This window comes from Lepidochelys olivacea, assembly GCF_965140295.1.
Source record: "Lepidochelys olivacea isolate rLepOli2 genome assembly, chromosome: 1".
Lineage (NCBI taxonomy): Eukaryota > Metazoa > Chordata > Testudines > Cheloniidae > Lepidochelys > Lepidochelys olivacea.
The window spans coordinates 131977817-131994394 of record NC_140411.1 but is presented as its reverse complement, the minus strand read 5'-3'; the positions used below and the strand labels follow the sequence as shown (position 1 = coordinate 131994394).

Genomic DNA, 16578 nt, shown 5'->3' with positions numbered 1-16578 from the left:
GACACCTTTTCCATTGTCTTGCTTTCCCTGAGTATTTTTTTTTTTTCTGGGAGCTGAGCAGTTTCTCAATAACTGCTCTTGGGGACTCATTATCTGGAGTGAAGCACTCTGTGGGTGTGTTTGAATTCAACAAACAGGGAATTTGTATCCTTTTTCAAAATATCCTTAAATGAATTTTGGACAAAGGAAATTATATTTTCACCTTCTTTCTGTGTCCTCAGGGACACCAGCTATGTTCATGAGAGTACTCCTATTTTCTAAGTCTTCAGATTTATTAAGGAGAAAGTCCACATCCCTGTACAGGTCCCACTTACAATTTCCAGAACTATTACTCCCATGCTGTTCAGCTTCAGACATCTTTTTATCTTTTCTAAAACACATAGCATTAATTGTGGATGGGGCTCTTCTTATGTAGCTGTGTGCCACTTTTATGTAACTCCTATTGTATGATGGCCTTTAATCTCCTTAACCAATACTTCTGTATCTGCCCTGGTCCCCACTGCTAAAAAAGGTGGTTTTTTTTTTAAACCTGGGAGTAACTATCTTGAGGTAAAAATACAGAGAAGACTAGGCACCTAGTTTCACCATGAGGTAAACCATGAGGTAAACTGCCATATAATTAGAACCCTACCGAATTCATGGTCCATTTTGGTCAATTTCACGGTAATAGGATTTTAAAAAATAGTACATTTCATGATTTTAGCTATTTAAAACTGAAATTTCATGGTGTTGTAATTGTAGGGGTCCTAACCCAAAAAGGAGTTGTGGTGGGGGTCACAAGGTTATTGTAGTGGAAGTTGCGATACTGCTATAGTTACTTCTGCACTGCTGCTGGTGGCGGAGCTGCCTTCAGAGCCCCCTAAAATAATCTTGTGACCCCACTACAACTCCCTTTTGGGTCAGGACCCCCAACTTGAGAAACACTGGTCTCCCCCATGAAATCTTTATATTATAGGGTAAAAGCACACAAAAGACCAGATTTCATGGTCCGTGACGCGTTTTTCATGGCCGTGAATTTGGTAGGGCCCTACCTATAACCCCTCTGGGTTGATGTTGGCAAGTTTACCCTGCAGTAAAACTAAAATACCTAATATTAACTGTGTTTTCATTTCAGTATAGCTCAGATGTATTAGTTATTCCAGGGTAAAATATAAACCTTTTTTAGCAGTCAAGACAAGTCCTCTGTCTCCATTTGGCTGCTAGCAAGTGCAGGGGTGATCATAGAATCATTGAAATGTAGGATTGGAAGAGACCTCAAGAGGTCATCAAGTCCAGCCCTCCAAGCTAAGGTAGGACCAATAAACCTAGATCAGCACAGACAGGTGTTTGTTCAACCTGTTCTTAAAAACCTCCAATGAATGGGATTCCACAATCTCTCTTGTAACTCTATTCCAGACCTTAAATAACCTTATTGTTAGAAAGTTTTTTCCTAATATCTAATATAAATCTCTGTGCTGTAGATTAAGCCTATTCTTCTCCAGCCTTCAATGGACAAGGAGAAAAAGTGATCCCCTGTTCTCTTTATAGCAGCCAATAACATATTTGAAGACTGTTATCTGATCCCCACTCAGTATTCTTTTCTCAAGACTAAACATCCCCAGTTTTTTAAACCTTTCCTCATAGATGAGGTTTTCAAACCTTTCAGCATTTTGTTGCTTTCCACTTGATTCTCTCCAATTTGTCCACATTTTCCCTAAAGTGTGGCTCTCAGAACTGAATACAGTCCTCTAGCTCAGTGGTTCTCAACCGTTCCAGATTACTGTACCCCTTTCAGGAGTCTGATTTGTCTTGCATACCCCCAAGTTATACCTCACTTAAAAATTACTGAGATACAAAATCAGACATAAAAATACAAAAGCGTCACAGCACACTATTAGTGAAAAATGGCTTATTTTCTCATTTTACCATATAATTACAAAATAAATCAATTGGAATATATATATATATTGTACTTACATTTCAGTTTATAGTATATAGAGCAGAATAAACAAGTCATTGTCTGTATGAAATTTTAGTTTCTACTGACTTTGCTGGTACTTTTTCTGTAGCCTGCTGTAAAACTAGGCAAATATCTGGGTGAATCGATGTTCCCCTTGGAAGACCTCTGCATAACCCGGTGGGTACACGTACCCCTGGTTGAGAACCACTGCTCTAGCTGAGGCCTCTCCTGTGCTGAGTAGAGCAGGGCAATCACGTTCTGTGTCTTACATACAACACGCCTGTTAATACATCCCAGAATGATTAGTCTCTTTCGCAACTGTATCAAAGTGTTGACTCATATTCAATTTATGATCCACTATAACCCCCAGATCCTTTTCAATAGTACTACCACCTAACCATCTATTCCGCATTTGGTAGCTGTGCATTTGATTTTTCTTTCCAAAGTGAAGCACCTTGCACTTGTCTTTATTGAATTTCATCTTGTTGACTTGAGATCAATTCTCCAATTTGTCAAGGTTATTTTGAATTCTAATCCTGTCCTCCAAAGTGCTTTCAACCCCTCCCACCTTGATGTAATCTGCAAATTTTATAAGCATACACCGGAGCCGTAAGAGGAAGAAAAACCTTTCCATTTTACTGACTTTCTCCCACTTTTAATTAAACAGAATTCCTTAATAGTGGAGATTCATTAGGTAGTTTCTACTGGTCATGATATGTACTTTTTTAGATTGTGTGTGTGTGTGTGTTGGGGGATGGGGGGGATTACTGCAGCAATAGTGGTTTGACTAGCTTAGTTAATGGAGTTTTGCTAATATCTTTAAAAGCATTCAGGCAGTTTGCGTCTACCGTGCAACTTGCATCCTGCTAACACTCTGCCAATAATAGAGCTGGACAGAACGTATTTTTAAGACAGTATTTTTTTTTTTGTTTATGCCATAATTTTGAAAATCTCATAAACTTTTAACCTGGTTAGACCACTATTTTTACTGATTCTTCAATAATGTTTATGAGATGGGCCTCTGATTCTCCTTAATGAATCATTATACAGCTTCACATGTCATTCTATGTGGTCAAAATGACCCCACAAATTTCTTTCGTTCTCTTGTCTCAGTTTGACTTGGCCCAAATATGTGCTATGAGTATGTGCCCAGTGACCATGCCCCATTTCCAAGTGATGGGCTGTTCTGTCTGGTTTGTGCATGTTAAATAGCCGGACCAAATAGGTAATGCAGGGGAGCTTTCTTTGGGTTGGTGGCAGTTGTCATGGATGTAATCTGAGGAATAGCATATTTGAGCCTTTACAATTAAGTCCAGGTGTATCCAGATGCTATGGATGGATACTGGCCTTCTCCCTCGACTATGGTTCCCCTCACTCATCTTTTCATAAGTCTAAATGATCTATTATGTCTTCCACTGTCTGCCTTACATCTTTCCCCCTTCTCCTCTGACTTTGGACATGGTCATTAGGAGAGCATTAACTGCCTAGTTTTTCTCATTTATGATGCTCTTTGGGCCACAGAATGTTTTATATGCTGACAAAAGTTTGCCCTCCCTCCCAATTTTTTCAGAAATGATGCCTCTTGGTGCAACCCTGTGAAAATTCCATGGTGGGCACATATTTCTGGGTACACTCATCTAGGCAGAGCCAATTTTTGCTGGATGCAATTCACTAGCTATTTCCCTGCACTCTTTGAAAATGCTCTAAAAGCACTTTGTGCCTGATTTCAGGGGCACAAACTTCCAATTTAGATATATAAAGCTGTTGAAAATATAGCCCTAAATGTATAAAATTTGAGGAAGGGAACAGGAAAGCTTAATTTAATAGAAGAGACAGTTGGCTGTAATTTCTATAACTAAATTATGATTTCAAATCTTTTGTATTGCCAGCCCCAATCACTCAAAAATCATGAGTCAGGCCCCCAAAATCACAAGATTTTTAAAAATAGTATTTTTGGTGTCTTTTTAATTGTCTTCTAGGATTTGAACCTTTAGAGTTCATGTTTTTCCAGCCTTTCTCTGCAACCATTTGTGCTAGAGTCTTGAAAGAAAGAAAGAAAGAAAGAAAGAAAGAAAGAAAGAAAGAAAGAAAGAAAGAAAGAAAGAAAGAAAGAAAGAAAGAAAGAAAGAAAGAAAGAAAGAAAGAAAGAAAGCTGAGATGAGTGTCTCATATATTCAAATGACTTCAAGAGCTGGGCTAATAAGTAAAACATCAAATACCAAGAGACTCATGATAAAGTCATGAGAGTTTTTTTTCTCCTTTTGGCTGAAGCACAAGTATTAACAGCTGTACATTTTACTGCTGCTATCACTATTTTTACAAAGATAATCAATACATAAGAAAGATTAGTAAAAAGAGGTGAAAAATCACACGTGCCTGTGTAATTATATATGCACACATATACATAAACTGAAGATCTGTCTTAGTTTAAGTTTTGTCTGAAGACAATGCATCATAAGAATTTGCTATAAAAAAGATTTAAAGGACTTTCCCCACCTTGGTTATTGTAGTTAAGGACAGTTTGTTGGGGAGGTTTCCTGTTAAAAAAAAATCCAAATTAAAATAACAAAACCAAATAACTAATGTGTAAAAGCTCTGCTCCTTTCTGTATCATGCTGCTGGGGATACCCAGAGGTGTGAGCCACTAGTTACCTCTCTGCGTCAACGAGAGTGAGTTTTGCTGGTGATTAGACTGTGGCCTTGGTTACACTTACAGATGTACAGCGCTGTGAGTTAAACCCACTTTCGTACAGCTGAGTAGGAAAAGCACTGCAGTCTGTCCACACTGACAGCTGCCAGCGCACTGTCGCGGCCACATTTGCAGTGGCATTGGGAGCGGTGCATTATGGGCAGCTATCCCAGCATTGAAGTGGCTGCAACATGCTTTTCAAATGGGTGGGGGAGATGGAGTGTGACAGTGAGCGTGGGGGGAGAGAGAGTGGGGTTCTGGGGTGCTGAGAGTGTGTCAGCATGCTGTCTTCTAAGTACAGACCCCCCCTTCCTCCCCCGCCTCTCTCTCACTCACTGAAAGCAAATGACAGCTGTTTCTTTTTTTCTCATAGAAGAGATAAGCAGCCGCTCGCCGAAACGGACCCCAACGCTCCTCGCCTCCCCTCCCCTCCCCTGCCCCCATGCTGCCTCTCTCTTCAAGCAAATATTAGCTGTCGGCCCTCCAAACGGAGCCCCCCTGCCTGCCTCTCACTCATTCAAAGCAAACAATAGCTGTGTTAGTTTTTTTTGATAAGCAGACCCTGAAACGGCACTTCCACATCCGGAGTTCACAACAAAACAAGAGAGGACGCTTTAGTTAAAAGGATTATGGGGAGTTTCTGGAGGTCAATCAGTGCGTAATAACGTTACTCCCCGTTTACACTGGACCGTCTCAGCCAATGCGCAACAGCTGTTAATCCTCTCGGGGAGGTGGAGTACCAGAAGCGCTCCAGTCAGGGAGTCAGAGCGCTCTTCATGCCTTGCCAGTGTGGACGGGGAGTAAGGTAGAGTGCTCTGGGAGGCTTTATTGCAGTAGAATGTGCAAGTGTAGCCAAAGCCTACCAAACCAGTCTGTATTCCTTACCAGCAACCTCCTTAAGGCTCTCCCAGCCCAAACCTTGCCTAGCAGATAACAATCAGTAAACTCTAGCCCTCAAGCTCCACAGAGGTGTTTCTCTGGACTGCCCAGCCCCTACCACTGTACCTTCAAAGAAGATATTAAATTTGCTGCTCCGTTAATTTAACCAGGATAAATACACCCTTCCCTTCAAACACAACACTGAATTGGTTTATAATAAAAGTAAAACAAGTTTATTAACAAAACAACATGGATTAAATGATACCAAGTAAAAGAGATAAAGGTAGAGCTGGTTACAAGCAAATAAAAGTGAAAACAAGTATCTAAAAGACTAAAATTTAATCTAGCTAGAATAGTCTTTGCTCAAGATATTTTTTTTTTTATCCCCACTCTCCTTTCAAGTTCTTTACTAACTGGTCTGGCCACAACCCCTTTCAGAGATTAAATCACTTGATTTCTTTGTCCCCTAAGGTGAAAGGTAAAGATGGAATGTCTCTCCGTTCCTTATATCCCCAAGGGGAAAGTCTTTGTCTTACAAGTCAGGAATATCTCCTGGCTCCAGGATTCAGGCTCCTGTGTCTCCCTGGGGTGCAGGAGACATGTTAATTCTCTGTCTTTTGAATTCAGGATTAGATAACCCCTACAAGTTTAGCTTGATGGGCTTATTTACTGTTAATATGTAAATTAAGATAAACCCACATTTGTTTGTCTAGGACAGACCTGTTTATCACCTTTACCTGGGCTAGGCTGTCTGGCCTGTTTTAGTAACATCATACAGAGGGAATTCATAACTTCACATATAATCATTAACACATGCATTTTATAATCATATTAGTAATCAGTGTGTTATTGGCTTCCATGTGAGATCTCACAAGGCATATTTTGTACAAATATTATTGCAATAGTGTGTAAGGGGTGAGTACAAGGGTACTGAAGGGCATACTTTCCATTGCTGATCCTCTATCACACCCACGCCAGTTCTCTGTCTCAATTATTTCCATTAATGGATATTCCCCACAATACATGGTCTTAACTTTCATTAGCCTCAGTAAACCTGAGGGCATCTGGGCTTATGGAAGAAAGAGTCTAACTTTACTATCTTATGTAACTGTATGTATGTATGCCTGTAATTTAAATAATTAAATTTCTCAGTCTCATGTATTTCCTCCACTGAACCAATGGGCTTGCATTAGCTCTCATTACACAACATAACCCACTCACTCAGAGTCCGCAAAGCTACTTTAAAACCACAAGTTTCTTAAAAAGCTTATTTTACAACTCTTTAGCAGCTCAGCAGCTTTTGAGTCTTTAAACAGAATTTCTAATCAAAATCACACATTCTTTTAATGTCACTTTTTTGAACACACAAGGGTTTGAGTGGTGAGGGGAAAAAAATCACACTGCAGCACAGCAGGGAAATGGTGTAACTCAGGGTCTCACCACTTTCTGACTGGTTCCTACTGCTTTCAGAAGCCAGACAATGTTTTATGTTCTTTTTAACCCATTCTAGGCAGGAAATTTCATAGCATATTACAGTACTTGACTAACACAGCGTATTCTTATGTTACAATCTTAGTTTGTCATTATGGTTGCTAGATTATCTTTTGTAGATTTGGCTTATCAGAGTCTTTCACCAACCAACTTTCTTTTTTTGTTATAAAACATAAACTGCTTCACTTTTCTCAGGAAAATAAGACATTTTGGCACATTATTATTATTAATTTATTGAGTGCCAAAAATGTGTTTATGGCTGCATGAGATTGAAAAATATAGCAGTCCCTTGTTCCAAAGATCTTACAGTATAAGTACATAGGAGAGACATTAGAAGAAGATACTTTACCTCACGGCAGGCTGTTTCACTTTCTGCCTCCAGATTTCAAACAAGCTGGCTGCATGCACTTAGCACCACTATATGGGTGGAAAGTCCACTCCCATTAACTGTAGGAATGACAGAGGGGGTAAGGAATGACAGAGGCGGGTATGTCCTTGGCATACAGACCCTACAGATAAAACAGTGTAAAAAAGACTACACAATATCTTTCTTCAAAATCACTCTCTTTCTCTCTATATATACACATACATAATATTATACATAAAGAAATAAAGGCAAACAAATTATCATAATTCATATGTATGCAAAGATAAGCTTAAGAGAAACAATTTAGTTTAAACCTTCCAGTTGCACTGGATCAACTACTGTAGGCCTTTCAATTCTAATTAATTAGAAACACACTGTAGGAAACAGGGAAGGAGAGAATCCAAGATGCAATTTAATGTTCATCCTATTGTGAGTATGGTAAAATACTCCTACTGAGTTGTTACTGATAGTAACTTCTAACAAGAGATATTAAAGCCCTTTGCAAGTATTAATTTAGCTTCACAAGATGCTTGTGAGGTACATATTACTCTTCTCATATTGTATATAAGGAAACTAAGTAAGACAGAGAGACAAGTTGAAAGACATGTCAGCGAGCTGGTGCCAGAGTGAATAGCTCCCATTCCTGCGCTCTGGCTACAAAACCACACCCTTTCTCCAGGGACAATAATTTAGGATTCCGTGACTTTCTGGCACTTCCATGACTTTTGCAGCGGCCAGTGCGGCTGACCCCAGGGCTGGCCAAGTAGCTGGGGAAGTCCTGAGGCCAGCTGCTGCTTGGGCAGCCCCAGGCACCGCTGGAGCAGCAGCGGTCCTGGGTGCTGCCCTGGAACAGCGGTCCTTGAGCAGCAGCGGCACCCGAGGCCGTCCCCATCCAGAGCAGCAGTGCCCTGGGCCATCCCCTCTTCCCCCAGAGCAGTACCCCTGGAGCCCCCCAGCAGCAGCACCACGGGACCCCCAGATAACCAAAGATTTAGTATGGGGTATTTATAGTACAAATCATGGACAGGTCATCGGCCGTGAATTTTTGCTTATTGCCTGTGACCTGTCCATGACTTTTACTAAAAATATCAATGACTAAATCATAGCCTTAACAATAATGGAGTAAATGTTTTGGTATTTATTTTATTTATTTGTTCCTGGGAATTTATCGGTGTTTATTACTGCAACAAGACAAACAGCTAAAAATCGGTGAAAAAAACTTCTAATATTTTTTCCTGATAAATATTGGGGTTTATTTTGGTGGATGGAAGGATGAAGGGAGGGGGAGGATTTAGTAGATTAATGCTTTGATGAACGGAATTCAGTGTGGTTTGCTGCAGTACTAAAACAGAACTCAAAACACAATGCCACCTTTGAGTTTAAGAAAACAATCTCTAATCCACAAATAAAACTTGTGAACACTTCCTTGTGTTCTGAAACATATTCTGATAGAGTTCATTTTCTTCCATTTTAGTGTGTCAAATCTTTAAACCGTTACCTGCTAACAGCTTGAAATGTGTATGTGGTGGGTGTGAGATTCATCAGTATGTTCAGATATGCACACACGTCAGAGTTGTTTGCTTATTGTGTGTATCTTCTAGACTAATCGTAGCCTTACTTTAACAGGAAGCTTTGTTACACACAAACTAATGTATTACCATAATACATATATTTCATGCAATGTATTGTATTTTCCTAATAAAACAAGTTATTTTTATATAGTTGAATGACATAAAAGTAGGGTGAAAATTGGGGGGGGGGAAGGGAGAGTAATACTTTTTGTAAAACCCGGGATTTTTTTTGGTAAAAATAGGTTTAAACTGAAAATGAAGAGGCTTAAGTAAACTGCAAGAACAAAGAAAAAACACAGTACAGTGTTCTTGAACCACTTACTAAATGCAAAGCCTAAGTTATATTATTGATGAGATTCATAAAGTTAACAGAATGCTATTACATTGGCATTTTTTTAGAACTTCATTTATTGTGAGTTTTTCTCTGCTTGATAGCATATGTGACGCTACGCCCCATATTCTTCACAGAAATATTGTTAGGATATGAATATGGCACAACTAAGATATATTTTATGCAAGATGGGTCATATAAGGTACTATTGGAAAAGTTATGATTTGCTGAATGTGATTATCCAATTTGTATACATGTATTATTTCTGTATTTGAAGTTAGGAATATTGACTATGTAACAATTACAACCGTGTGTGTACTTGGGGGAACGCCCACCAGACAGCAGGCAATCAGCCTGGATGAGTCATTTAAGAAGGCCAACAGAACTTCGAAGATAGTTGTGACGGTGCCCCCCATAAGGTGACCCATGGATGCTACCTGTAAGTTCTGAGTCATGCATGAACATGTGCCCATGCGACCCCAAAACTCCATTTTGTAGCTGGATTCTACACAGGGGGAGTGAAGGGTGTCCACCCACAAAAGAAAGTCTATTTAAACCCCTGGGAGACCCCTCCATTTTGTCTTCAGATTGCTCAAAAGATAGCCTCTCCACCCCCAAGGATACCTGAAAGAAACTGGAACAAAGGGCAGTAACTACAAGGGGTGTGAGTGATTGCTGGACCCAGACTAGAAGGAGACTAGTCTGTAAAAGGAAGCTTACTGGGTGAGGTTTTTATCTGTATTCAGTTTTCTTAGACAAATTTGCGTGTTCTATTTTATTTTGTTTGGTAATTCACTTTGTTCTGTCTGTTACTACCTGAAACCACTTAAATCCTACTTTCTGTATTTTATAAAATCACTTTTTACTTATTAATTAACCCAGAGTATGTATTAATACCTGGGGAGGGGAGGGGCAAACAGCTGTGCATATCTCTCTATCAGTGTTATAGAGGGCGAACAATTTATGAATTTACCTTGTATACGCTTTATACAGGGTAAAATAGTTTTATTTGGGGTTTAGAGTTGGGCATCTGAGTGTTAAAGACAGGAACACTTCTTAATTTGCTTTCAATCAAGTCCGCAGCTTTGGGGCATGTGGTTTAGACCCTGGGTCTGTGTTGGAGCAGACTGGCGTGTCTGACTTAGAATCATGGAATATCAGGGTTGGAAGGGACCTCAGGAGGTCATCGAGTCCAAACCCCTGCTCAAAGCAGGACCAATCCCCAATTAAATCAACCCAGCCAGGGCTTTGTCAAGCCTGACCTTAAAAACTTCTAAGGAAGGAGATTCCACCACTTCCCTAGGTAACGCATTCCAGTGTTTCAACACCCTCCTAGTGAAAAAGTTTTTCCTAATATCCAACCTAAATCTTCCCCACTGTAACTTGAGACCATTACTCCTTGTCCTGTCATCTTCTACCACTGAGAATAGTCTAGAACCATCCTCTTTGGAACCACCTCTCAGGTAGTTGAAAGCAGCTATCAAATCCCCCCTCATTCTTCTCTTCTGCAGACTAAACAATCCCAGTTCCCTCAGCCTCTCCTCATAAGTTATGTGTTCTAGACCCCTAATCATTTTTGTTGCCCTCCGCTGGACTCTTTCCAATTTTTCCACATCCTTCTTGTAGTGCGGGGCCCAAAACTGGACACAGTACTCCAGATGAGGCCTCACCAATGTCGAACAGAGGGGAATGATCACATCCCTCAATCTGCTGCCTATGCCCCTACTTATACATCCCAAAATGCCATTGGCCTTCTTGGCAACAAGGGCACACTGTTGACTCATATCCAGCTTCTCGTCCACTATCACCCCTAGGTCCTTTTCCGCAGAACTGCTGCCTAGCCATTCGGTCCCTAGTCTGTAGCGGTGCATTGGATTCTTCCGTCCCAAGTGCAGGACCCTGCACTTATCCTTGTTGAACCTCATCAGATTTCTTTTCGCCCAATCCTCCAATTTGTCTAGGGCCCTCTGTATCTGATCCCTACCTGCCACCGTATCTACCACTCCTCCTAGTTTAGTATCATCCGCAAATTTGCTGAGAGTGTAATCCACACCATCCTCCAGATCATTTATGAAGATATTGAACAAAACCGGCCCCAGGACCGACCCTTGGGGTACTCCACTTGATACCGGCTGCCATCTAGACATGGAGCCATTGATCACTACCCGTTGAGCCCGACAATCTAGCCAACTTTCTACCCACCTTATAGTGCATTCATCCAGCCCATACTTTTTTAACTTGCTGACATGAATACTGTGGGAGACCGTGTCAAAAGCTTTGCTGAAGACAAGAAACAATACATCCACTGCTTTCCCTTCATCCACAGAACCAGTAATCTCATCATAAAAAGCGATTAGATTAGTCAGGCATGACCTTCCCTTGGTGAATCCATGCTGGCTGTTCCTGATCACTTTCCTCTCATGTAAGTGCTTCAGGATAGATTCCTTGAGGACCTGCTCTATGATTTTTCCTGAGGTGAGGCTGACTGGCCTGTAGTTCCCAGGATCCTCCTTTTCCCCTTTTTTAAAGATGGGCACTACATTAGCCTTTTTCCAGTCGTCCGGGACTTCCCCCGATCGCCATGAGTTTTCAAAGATAATGGCCAATGGCTCTGCAATCACATCCGCCAACTCCTTTAGCACTCTCGGATGCAACTCGTCCGGCCCCATGGACTTGTGCACGTCCAGCTTTTCTAAATAGTCCCGAACCACTTCTTTCTCCACAGAGGGCTGGCCACCTACTCCCCATGCTGTGTTGCCCAGCGCAGCAGTCTGGGAGCTGACCTTGTTCGTGAAGACAGAGGCAAAAAAAGCATTGAGTACATTAGCTTTTTCCACATCCTCTGTCACTAGGTTGCCTCCCTCATTCAGTAAAGGGCCCACACTTTCCTTGGCTTTCTTCTTGTTGCCAACATACCTGAAGAAACCCTTCTTGTTACTCTTAACATCTCTTGCTAGCTGCAGCTCCAGGTGGCCCTCCTGATTTCATTCCTACATGCCCGAGCAACATTTTTATACTCTTCCCTGGTCATTTGTCCAATCTTCCACTTCTTGTAAGCTTCTTTTTTATATTTAAGACAAGGTGCTGAAGTCCAAACCTGGCAGGGAAAGCAGGGGCAGAAGTAGTCTTGGCACATCAGTTGGCAGCCCCAAGGGGGTTTTTGTGATCCAACCCATCACAACAGTAACCTCCCACGTTCCTGTGGAGCTTCCTGGGATATTGCTTTGACACTGCAGGGTCATCTTATGATGTCACCAGGTACAGAGTACCATCTTGGACACTGTTGGTATTTTTCTACTGGTAACAAAGGATTCCCACCTTATGTAAATCCTACTCAAGGCTGGGAAGTGAGTCAATCAGGGCTCTTCTTCATTGCCTTCCCGCCCAAGAAGGAAGATTGCTGAAAGCATCTGAAGAGACAAAGGAACTAAGCTGGGGAAGGCAAGGGCTGAATGCAGGCTGAGACGGGGTCTAGTCTGTAAAGAGAAATGACTGGAACACTAAGCTGCAGAAACTCTGTGAGCTGCCAAAAACAGTATTTAGGGTGAGAAATTATATTTTGTAACCTCTTTCTTTAGTGATTAAACTTAGGTTGAAAGTTTTGTTTTATTTGCTCAGTAATCTGCTTTGTTCTGTTTGCAATCCCTTATATTCACTTAAAATTTACCTTTTGTAGTTAATAAACTTATTTCTTGTTTATTTCAAAACTCAGTTTGTGCAATTCATATCTGGGGAAGGAGGGCAAAAAGCTGTGCATATCTCTCTCCACGTTGAGGAAGAGGGCAATTTTTTATGAGCTTATGCTGTACAGATCTCTCTATACAGTGCAAGACAATATAATTTTGGGTTTACACCCCAAAGAAGGTGTGCACGTGAGTGCTGGGTAAGGTCCTGAGCTGAATCTCCCCATACAGAGCTGATTTCAGTCTGTGTCTGCAGCTGGGTGTGGCATTACCTGTGTGTGTGCTAGAGAAGGCTTGAGGGCCTGGCACAGCAAGGACAGGGTGAGGAAACACAGGCTGGTAAAACTAGGGTGACCAGATAGCAAATGTGAAAAATTGGGACAGCAGGTGGGGTGTAATAGGAGCCTATATAAGAAAAAGCCCCAAATATTGGGATTGTCACTATAAAATCGGGACATCTGGTCACCCAAGGTGGAACAGGTGGGCTCCGTGGAACCCCAGAACATCAGGTGGCATCCTGGCTGGCAGGGGGAGGGGGTCCAACCCATCATAGCATACTTGTAGCATCACACTTGTAGCATCACACCTACCAAACAACTGAGATTGCAATTGCCAACCTTCATGTTTTACTGTGTTTATTTTTAAATTTTTAAATACTAGCTTCTGGTTCACTAGCTCTGGAGTGAACTCTTCAGATTTGTAAAACTATATCCCTTTCCACTGTCTTACAACTTGTTGAAAAACATCAACCAAGTCTTCACATTTTAAAAAAAATATTTTGTGAAAAATATCATCCATATTTTTTATTTATACATATATCTCAAAATTTTTCATCCACCTCTTCTCACCATAAGTGAAAATTCTTAGAAGTAATGCCTTCTGGCAGCCACTGAGAGATGTTGCTTTGTACAGCTATAACAAGCCGTACACTGGGTGCAGCAGAAGCTTTCATAAGGAGAGAAAACAGGTGATTTGATATTTTCCTACCTTTCTGAAGTGCACACACTGTTCTCTGATACAAACAGTAGTAAAGGGATCTGAGATTGTCTGGGTATACAATAGTCTGACTAAAATTACAATATAGACCTGACCTAATTGAAATGACAAGATTGCTAAATTAATCTGAAATAGGGTTGCCAACTGTCTAATCACAGAAACCCAAACAACCTTGCCTCGCCCTCTGCCCTGCCCTTTCCCCAAGTCCCCGCCCCCACTCAATCCAGCCCCCCCTCTCCGTCGCTTGCTCTCCCCCACCCTCACTCACTTTCACTGGGCTGGAGCAGGTGGTTGAGGTGTGGAAGGGGCTGTGGGCTTTGGGTTGGGGCTGAGGGGATCGGAGTGTAGGAGGAGGCTCCAGGCTGAGCCTGGGGTAGGGGGTTGGGATGCAGGAGGGGGTGAGGGAGATGGCGCTTACCTTAGGAGGCTTGCGAAAGCGATGGGCACATCCCTCTGGCAGCGGCTCATAGTTGGTGGGGCTGGTGGGGAGGTCTCCAAACGCTGCCCCTGCCCATGGGCACCGCTCCCACTGGTCACAGGTCCTGGCCAATGGGAGCTGCAGAGTCAGCACTGGGGGCGGGGACAGCACGCAGAGACCCCCTGCCCCCACCTCCCCAAGGGCCACAGGGACATGCTGGCTTCTTCCGGGAGCGGTGCGGGGCCAGGGTAGGCAGGGAGCCTGCTTTAGTTCTGCTGAACCGCTGGACTTTTAACACCTAAAATCTCCTGGTTTGGCTGCAGTAGCCTCCAGGAGATAAAGCCTGATTCCAGGAGACTCCCAGTGAAACTGGGAGGGTTGGCAAGCCTAGTCTGAAAATTCATAATGGTTCAATCTGGAATTACAACAACAAAGACTTTATTTTGACCAAAATGGTATGCAAAAGATTTAGAGGGTGCTGTTGAAGTGCTACATGCTAAGTGACAGAAGAGGAAAAATAAGCTGTCTACTAATTGAGTATTGGAAAAACTGGAACATAAAATGGAATGGTATTGATCTTAATGCTTATTGTATAACCTGTGTTTGATTAGAAATCAATTAATTTTAATGGATCTTTACACCTAAGGACTAAAGTGACTTAATATTATAACTGAATGACTTCACTGACACAGCGGGCAGGGAACTGGGACTGGGATGCTAATAAGAGTGAAAGGTTCCATTTGACTTATGGTGAAACATGGTCTCAATCATGTTTTCTCTTGGTGATGAAAACAGTTTTGTCTGACAACACTAGCACTTAAACTATTTGCAGCATCTGCTGTAAGCAACAGGTAATTTTCCTATTGGAGATGAGCCTAGTAAGGGAAACTGTAAGCCTGAAGGACACACACATATTATTACTTGACTTACTACCAGTGGTGTTTCTGACCAGACTTTAGAAGAAAAAATATATAAGATTTTATAGCACTTCACTTTTATTTGCTTTGATTTTTTCTCAGATTTGTAATAGTGTTGTTTTTTAAAAAAATATCTGTGTTTAGGTTGGTATGGGGATAATACCTATGGACCATTCTCAGAGATGAGGAAAACTAGCTTTGCTTCTAAATTCTGTTCAGAAAGAGAAAGAGGGCACAAAGTTATGGAGCATTGGATCAAATGGGTAAGCTAGAAGGTTGCCCACTCGCTAAATGTTCAGTGCAGATGTGGGCTGCTGTCAGAAAGGAGCACATGGAAAACCCAGTGACCACGAAGAATGTCAGGAAAGTTGAACTTTGGATCCCAGTTCAACCAAGAACCTGAGCATGTCCTTTAAGTAGTTGAGTAGTCCTGTTGACTTAAACAAGACCACTCATATGCTTAAAGTTAACTCAGTGCTTAAATGCTTTGCTGGACTGGGCAGTACATAAACCTTTGACACAACCATGGTTGACAAATTCACCTTTAATACAAAAGGTTGAATGTTCCTGCACTCTAATCCAATCTGTCTAGTCAAAGCGTTTACAATATCTCAAAATATATCTACAAATGCTTCTCTGGTCTTGAATAGGGGTGCAAAGGGTACACACCATTAAAAAAGTTAAATATGGAGAGAGACTTCTTTTAGTTTAACTTTCTATATTTCTGCACCTTTAAAACCTTCTATCATGCTGAAATCTAAGGGGTATTTTCAGGACATACTGTATACAATTATAGAATCCCAAAACAACAACAAAAAGACAGTTTTTTCTTATTCTGTTCCTCTGGACTTTGCGTGGCTATGATTTAAAACAAACAAATGAAGAAACAAAAAGATGACTCTATACTGTAGAAAAACTTCAATAAAAAGGTGGGTTTTGCACCTTGATCAGTTCACTGCTTGTCATGGCCTTAGTCTGATATCTCTAGAAAAAAGTTCTGCAATAGGGATTCCAAAACCAAGAATATTTTTTTTCTCACTGCCAAACAGTCAGAAGCTGGGTCTATTTGGCTGCATCACTCTGTGGAACATATTCACCAATGGGTACTGTGGAAGTATAATTTCTGGAGTATTCGGTAACTCCAGGAATACTTTGTATAATAGGACAAAGACTTAGATTACTATTTGAACCACACTTGGAGCCAGTGGAATCTGTGATTTTCTGTGGTGACACTCATATTGTTAACGAGGAACTTAGAGATATGTCTTACCAGATTTGATATTTTTGTAGTGGTTGT

General features: G+C 41.3%; 1 protein-coding gene across 5 annotated transcripts in view; it reads right to left on the bottom strand.

Moving 5' to 3' along the window:
* Positions 1 to 16578, bottom strand: part of STS (steroid sulfatase) — a 178201-nt gene that overhangs the window by 150596 nt on the left and 11027 nt on the right. For 2 of the 5 annotated variants that reach the window (XM_084648910.1, XM_084648909.1), the window contains exon 2: positions 7348 to 7445. The exons of the other annotated variants lie outside the window; for them this stretch is intronic. The gene's annotated coding sequence lies outside the window, so the exon portion shown is untranslated. The remainder of the gene's footprint in view (positions 1 to 7347; positions 7446 to 16578) is intronic. 5 annotated transcript variants of the gene reach the window in all.